General features: G+C 48.8%; 1 long non-coding RNA gene across 1 annotated transcript; it reads left to right on the top strand.

The window, feature by feature from the left end:
* Positions 1-3,482: 3,482 nt before the first annotated feature.
* LOC118652728 lies at positions 3,483-4,430 on the top strand. Its single transcript, XR_004966688.1, has 3 exons — positions 3,483-3,769; positions 3,857-3,949; positions 4,267-4,430. It is a non-coding gene; the product is annotated as an uncharacterized LOC118652728 (long non-coding RNA).
* The last annotated feature ends 2,134 nt before the right edge of the window (positions 4,431-6,564 follow it).

The following is a 6,564-nucleotide window of genomic DNA, read 5'->3' as shown; positions in this document are numbered from 1 at the left end:
CCATCCATGCTGTGGCAAATGGTAAGAGTTCCTTTTTCTTCTTCCTCTTCTTAAAGAATACCTTTCAGCATTTCATATAATGCTGGTTTGGTGGTGATGAACTCCTTTAGCTTTTTCTTATCCGTGAAGCTCTTTATCTGACCTTCTATTCTGAATGATAGCTTTGCTGGATAAAGTAATCTTGGTTGCAAGTTCTTGCTATTCATCACTTTGAATATTTCTTGCCAGTCTCTTCTGGCCTGCATGGTTTCTGTTGAGAAATCAGCTGACAGTCGTATGGGTACTCCCTTGTAGGTAACTGACTGTCTTTCTCTTGCTGCTTTTAAGATTCTCTCTTTATCTTTTGCTCTTGGCATTTTAATTATGATGTGTCTTGGTGTGGTCCTCCTTGGATTCCTTTTGTTTGGGGTTCTCTGCGCTTCCTGGACTTGTAAGTCCATTTCTTTCACCAGGTAGGGGAAGTTTTCTGTCATTATTTCTTCAAAAAGGTTTTCAATATCTTGCCCTCTCTCTCCTTCTGGTACCCCTATAATTCTGATGTTGGTACGCTTGAAGTTGTCCCAGAGGTTCCTTACACTATCTTCATATTTTTGGAATCTCTTTTCTTTTTCTTTTTCGGTTGGGTATTTTTTGTTTCTTTGTATTTCAAATCTTTGACTTGATTCTTGGGATCCTCTTTTCTGCTGCTGGATCTCTGTAAATTATTCTTTATTTCAGTCAGTGTATGCTTAATTTCTAGTTGGTCCTTTTTCATGTCCTCCATGGTCTCCCTATACTTATTGAGGGATTCATTAAATTTATCGGCAGTTTCCATAAAATTCTTGAAAAACCTTATAACCGTGGCCTTAAACTCTATATCCAATCGTTTGCTTTCCTCCATTTCTGCCATTTGTGACCTGTTTCTTTGTCTCCGCATTTTGGCAGCTTCCCTGTGTTGATAGAGTGGCCCTGTGCGCCAGGTGTCCTGTAGGGCCCAGTAGCTCAGCCTCCCCAGTTACCTGGGGTGGACACTCTTGGTGCACTCTTGGTGCCTTGGTTGTTGTAGAATCACTGGGAGGAATTGACCTCCAGGCCAATTGGCTGTGAGAATCAGCTGTGTCTAAAGTGGGAGAACTTCTGTGCTGAAGACACCCTTCTGGGGCAAGACTTGCTTCAGTGGGGCTTTGGTGCTCACTGAGTCTGCTCCCTGAGTGCGTCCCTTATGGATCTGAGGAGTTGCAGTCTGGATGAACCCCCTCTGACCACTGGGTACAGTGGCTCCTGGATCTAAGGAGGTGCTAATTCAGCCTCTGCCTGAGGCCACACAGCAGGAGCCACGAAGAGGCTCAGCTGTGAAGCAATGCAAGCCGCTGCGGGGCCTTGGGCCTTCTCTTGGAAGTTCCGGGTCTGCCTGGTTCGGCTGCAGTTAGGTACATTCACATGCAAAAGCCTCTGCCGCAGCCTGGGTGGGGCGGGGTCTCAGGGAGTCAGAGGGCGGAGAAAGCGGCCATGGCCGATTCTCCGCCCGGAGTGGCGCGTCTCAGTGTTCCGGTAACGGCTGCAAGCACCTCTGAGGGAAAGCCGCCCTCACGTTCGCTCGCTGCCGGACAGACCAGCTTCTCCCCGTATGAGACCTGGGTCCCCAGAGACTTCCCGGAACCGGAGTTTGTGATTCAAAAAGACAGCCGCATCCTCAGGCGCCACCCCCTTTCCTCGCGCGCACGCGCCGCCGTACCTCTGCACTTCACCTTCGCAGCGCCTCTGGCTCTCAGCGTGCTTTTCTTTCCTTCTAGTTGTAGAATTTACACTCAGCCAGCCTTTCTGTTGTTCTGGATGATGTTTGCTCGGTCCTTTGCGGTAATTTTCAATTGTTGTGTGAGGCAATAATTTCCCGGTGTTTACCTATGCCGCCATCTTAGTTGCTCTCACCATGTTTAATTTTAACCAAAGACTTGGGTCCATACAAAGTCTGTGGCATGAATGAAATGGAATGACACACTATAAAAGCTTGTTGCCCTGGCCGGTGTGGCTCAGTTGATTGGGTATTGTCCTGTGCACCAAAAAGTTACTAGTTCAATTCCAGGTCAGGGCACATGCCCTGGTTGTGGCTCAATCCCCAGTAGGGGGTGTGCAGGAGGCAGCTGATGGACGTGCTCTCACATCAATGTTTCTCTCTTCTCCCTTCCTCTCTCTAAAAATCAATAAACTATTTTTTTAAAAAAAATCTTGTGAGCATTCCATAAAACCCAAAGCCAAGCAACTGGTTCCTGTAAAACTATGATGCACAGGAAGGTAGCTGCACAAACAGAAACTCATGTAAATAGAAAAAGGCACCCACTCTAATATACAAGTTAGAAGGTGCCCAGTTTGCAAACTGTGGAAAACACAACCCCATTCGCATGCCCTTAGCCAGGTGCAACCTGCACGGTCAGTCATACCTAAAGGTGTACGTCTAAATGCAGAAACAAAAGTGGAGGGAGGAGTCGTGTATCTAAATGAATTTCATGTAAAGTGAACCGTTTTCAGGGCGTTGAGGAAATTTTCTATTTAAAGAAATCCTGCTGTGATCTCCTTTCTAGAGAGGAATTAGTCACCACTGAGTCATCTGTGCAAAATTCAGATTCGTAATTTGGTCTAAGATCTGAACGAAGACATCAGATAAATTAAGATGCCGTTATAAACGAGAGAGGAATCAACAGCAAAAGTGGAAAGAAGCCCTAGCGGGTTTGGCTCAGTGGATAGAGCGTCGGCCTGCGGACTGAAGGGTCCCGGGTTCGATTCCAGTCAAGGGCATATGCCTGGGTTGGGGGCACGGTCCCCAGTGGGGGGTGTGCGGGAGGCAATCGATCAATGATTCTCTCTCATCGTTGATGTTTCTGTCTCTTCTTCTCTGAAATCAATAAAAAATCTTTTTTAAAAAAGTGGAAAGAAAAGCACGACGTGCGGATGTGAACCTGATTGACAACGGGAGACCTTAAAGCCAGTGGTTCTCAACCTTGGCTGCACATGAGAATCACCTGGGAATCTTGTTAAAGTCCTGATTTCTGGGCCTCATCCTCCGGAAATTCTGTTTCTTTGTTACTAATGCTGTGGCCCCACCCCATAACAAAGAAACAGAAGTTCCGGAGGACGAGGCCCAGAAATCAGGATTTTGAGAACCGCTGCCTTAAAGCCGCCTCCGCCGGCACCTGGTCGCGCCGAGTCCGCCTGCGGCGGGAGTGTAACCCGCGCGCCTGGGGACAGGAAATCGGCCCCGTCCAGTCGGAAAGCGAAGGAACCAAAGGACAGTAAAGAACAACTCCGAAGAAGCTTCCGACGAGCTTCAGGAAGCAAAAGGCTATTAACTAACAATGGAAGTCTACTCAGCCGCGTTCTCATCCCGCCCCGCCCCGCCCCGTGATGCCCTGACAACCGGGTGGCGTCGGGGCGGGACCTCGCGCGGGCGGCCAGCCCCCCGCCGGTCCCTGTGCGCGCGCGCATGCGCCTCGGCCGGCGGCCCGGAGCCGAAGGGGGGGACCTGCCTCGGGTACTCGAGCTGCTCCCGGTCGCCCAGCCGAGGAGCGGGGTCGGAGGGGCCCGGGACGGCCGAGAAGCTGGTCTGCGCCCCCCCTTGGTGCTGCGGGGCTTTGGAGAAGACCCCCGATCTCCAGCCCCTTCCCTCAAACCTGTGAGACCGTGGTCCGGTTCCGGGGCAGCCCATCCTCGGGTTCCCCATTTGTAGAATGGGGGTCCCCAGCCCCTATGCAGAGACAGGAAAGTATTCAGAAAACTGCGAACAGTGTGGACTCCGGTGAGCGCTTGGGAGCCTTCGTGGTGGGAGTGGGCGGACGAGAGGGCCCCGGAGCGGAAGAGATGGATTAAACCCCCTGTTTTACAGGGAAGGAGACGAAGGCCCGGAAACATGAAGTGGCCGCCCAAGGGGCTCAGCCAGTGCCCGGCAGGAGGAGAAGGGCAAGGTGCCCACCCTGGGGTAATCCGCACTGCAGGATCTGGGGTGGGGTGAGCTTTTGTGCCTTGTCAGGAGTGAGCGGGTTGTGTTTAAATTTGGGGAGTCGGGGAGAGGAATTAAGTTTTAAATGAATTGCCCAGACGGTGTGTTTCAGTGGTTGGGTGCCACCTAGGAACTAGAGGTCAGGGCACATGCCGGAGTTTCGGGGCTGGATCCCCGTGTGGGGCGTGCAGAAGCAGCCGATCAATGATTCTCTCTCATCATTGATGTTTCTATCTCTCTCTCCCGCTCCCTTCCTCTCTGAAATCCATGAAAATACATTTTTAAACATTTTTAAGTGAATGAATGTTGGAAGTGGAGAGAAGCGAAGACAAGAAGTAGCACCATCAGAACTTACAGGTATACCTCGGAGATATTGTGGACTTGGTTCCAGACTATTGCAATAAAGTGAGTCACACGAATTTTTTGGTTTCCCTGTGCGTACGTTTTATGTTTACATGATACTGTGGTTAATTAAGTGTGCAATAGCAATATTTCTAAAAAATGTACATACCTTAGTTTAAAAGTACTTTATTGCTTCCCTGGCAGGTGTGGCTCAGTGTTTAGAGCATTGGCCCACACACTGAAGGGTCTTGGGTTCAATGTCCAGTCAAGAACATGTACCTGGGTTGCAGGTTTGATGGGGAGGCAACCTATCCATATGTCTCTTTCATCTCTCTCTCTCTCTCTCTCTCTCTCTCTCTCTCTCTCTCTCTCTCTCTCTCTCTCTCTTTCTCTTTCTCTCTCTCCCTCCCCCCTCCCCAGCCTTTATACTCTCTAAAACTCCATGAAGCCCCAGCTGATTTGGCTCAGTGGACAGAGTGTCAGCCTGTGGACCTAAGGGTCCCAGGTTCGATTCCCAGTCAAGGGCACGTACCTCGGTTGCAGGTTCGATCCCCCACCCCTGTCCGAGTGCGTGCAGGGGGCAACCAGTGGATGTGTCTCTCTCACATCAAAGTTTCTCTCTGTGTGTCCCTCCTCTTCCCTTCCATTCTCTCTAAGAATCAGTGGAAAAATATCCTCGGGTCATTATTTAAAAACAACAACACACAACTCAGTATCTGGAAAGCACCAGAAAGTGAAGGGAAATGAATGTATGCCCGCTTAAATAGGATGGGAAAGATTTTGGATTGAGGAGCCCAAAAAAGTTTTGAATTCTTTTTTGAAACCGTTACTTCGCTGGCAAATTCTTCATCCACATGGCATTTCCCCCAGGGTCCAGACAGCTCAGTAGCTTCCCATCTGAGCTCCCATTTTGGTGTCTCAGCCTGGCCATTCCTGGCATGAGGGGCCAGGTCATTCTTTGTGGCGTGGAGCTGTCCTGTGCATGGTAAGCTCTGTATGTTTAACAGCACTTCCCATGTCCCCTCCACTTCACCTCCAATGGTCACCACTAAAATTGTCGCCAGACATTGCCAGATGGCCCCAGTGGACAACCACTGACCTAGGGTCAAAAATGAAGACATAGATCAGGGGTCCTCAAACTTTTTAAACAGGGGGCCAGTTCACTGTCCCTCAGACCGTTGGAGGGCCGGACTATAGTTTTAAAAAAAACTATGAACAAATTCCTATGCACACTGCACATATCTTATTTTGAAGTAAAAAAAACAAAATGGGAACAAATACAATATTTGTATTTGCATGTGGCCCACGGACCGTAGTTTGAGGACCCCTGACATAGATAAATCTGCCCTGGCTGGTGTGCTCAGTGTTAGAGCATCGGCCCACCAACCAAAGGGTTTCCGGTTCAATTCCCTGTCAAGGGCACGTGTCTGGTTGCAGGTTCAATCCCACGCCCTGGTTGGGGTGCATGTGGGAGGCAACCAATCAATGTGTCTCTCAAATTTATATGTCTTGCCCTGGCTGGTTTGGCTCAGTCACTCGCAGCGGTTCTCAACCTGTGGGTCGCGACTATCAGAAAACACATATAGCATATCAGATATTTACATTACGATTCATAACAGTAGCAAAATTACAGTTATGAAGTAGCAACGAAAATAATTTTATGGTTGGGGGTCACCACAACATGAGGAACTGTATTAAAGGGTCGCGGCATTAGGAAGGTTGAGAACCACTGACTCAGTGGATAGAGTGTCAGCCTGTGGACTGAAGGGTCCCAGGTTCGATTCCGGTCAAGGGCACATGCCCAGGTTACAGGCTCGATCCCCAGTGTGGGGCGTGCAGGAGGCAGCCAGTCAATGATTCTCTCCCACCATTGATGTTTCTCTCTCTCCCCCTCTCCCTTCTTCCCTGAAATCAATAAAAATATATTTTCAAAAAAAATGTATGTTTCTCCCTCTCCCTCCCACTCTCTAAACAGAAATCAATGGGAAAAAATATCCTTGGGTGAGGATTAACAACAACAAAAAAGATAAAACTGTTAGTTTTCACTAAATAGATTTTGAATTCTTTAACCATTTTCCTGCGCCAGAAAGTACATACTATATTAATTATCTTATTGTGGAATTCTTGAAATAGGCAGATTTTGTGGAAACTGGTTGACCCAGTTGGATTATCTGAAACACAACGGATGATTATAATGGACAGTTCAACTGAGTGAAACAGGCATTGGCCAGGAATCGGGAAATCTGGGTTCT

This window comes from Myotis myotis, unplaced genomic scaffold (assembly GCF_014108235.1).
Source record: "Myotis myotis isolate mMyoMyo1 unplaced genomic scaffold, mMyoMyo1.p scaffold_m19_p_33, whole genome shotgun sequence".
In the NCBI taxonomy this organism is placed as follows: domain Eukaryota; kingdom Metazoa; phylum Chordata; class Mammalia; order Chiroptera; family Vespertilionidae; genus Myotis; species Myotis myotis.
The sequence above is the reverse complement of the archived record's forward strand: the minus strand, read 5'-3'. Positions and strand labels throughout refer to the sequence as shown.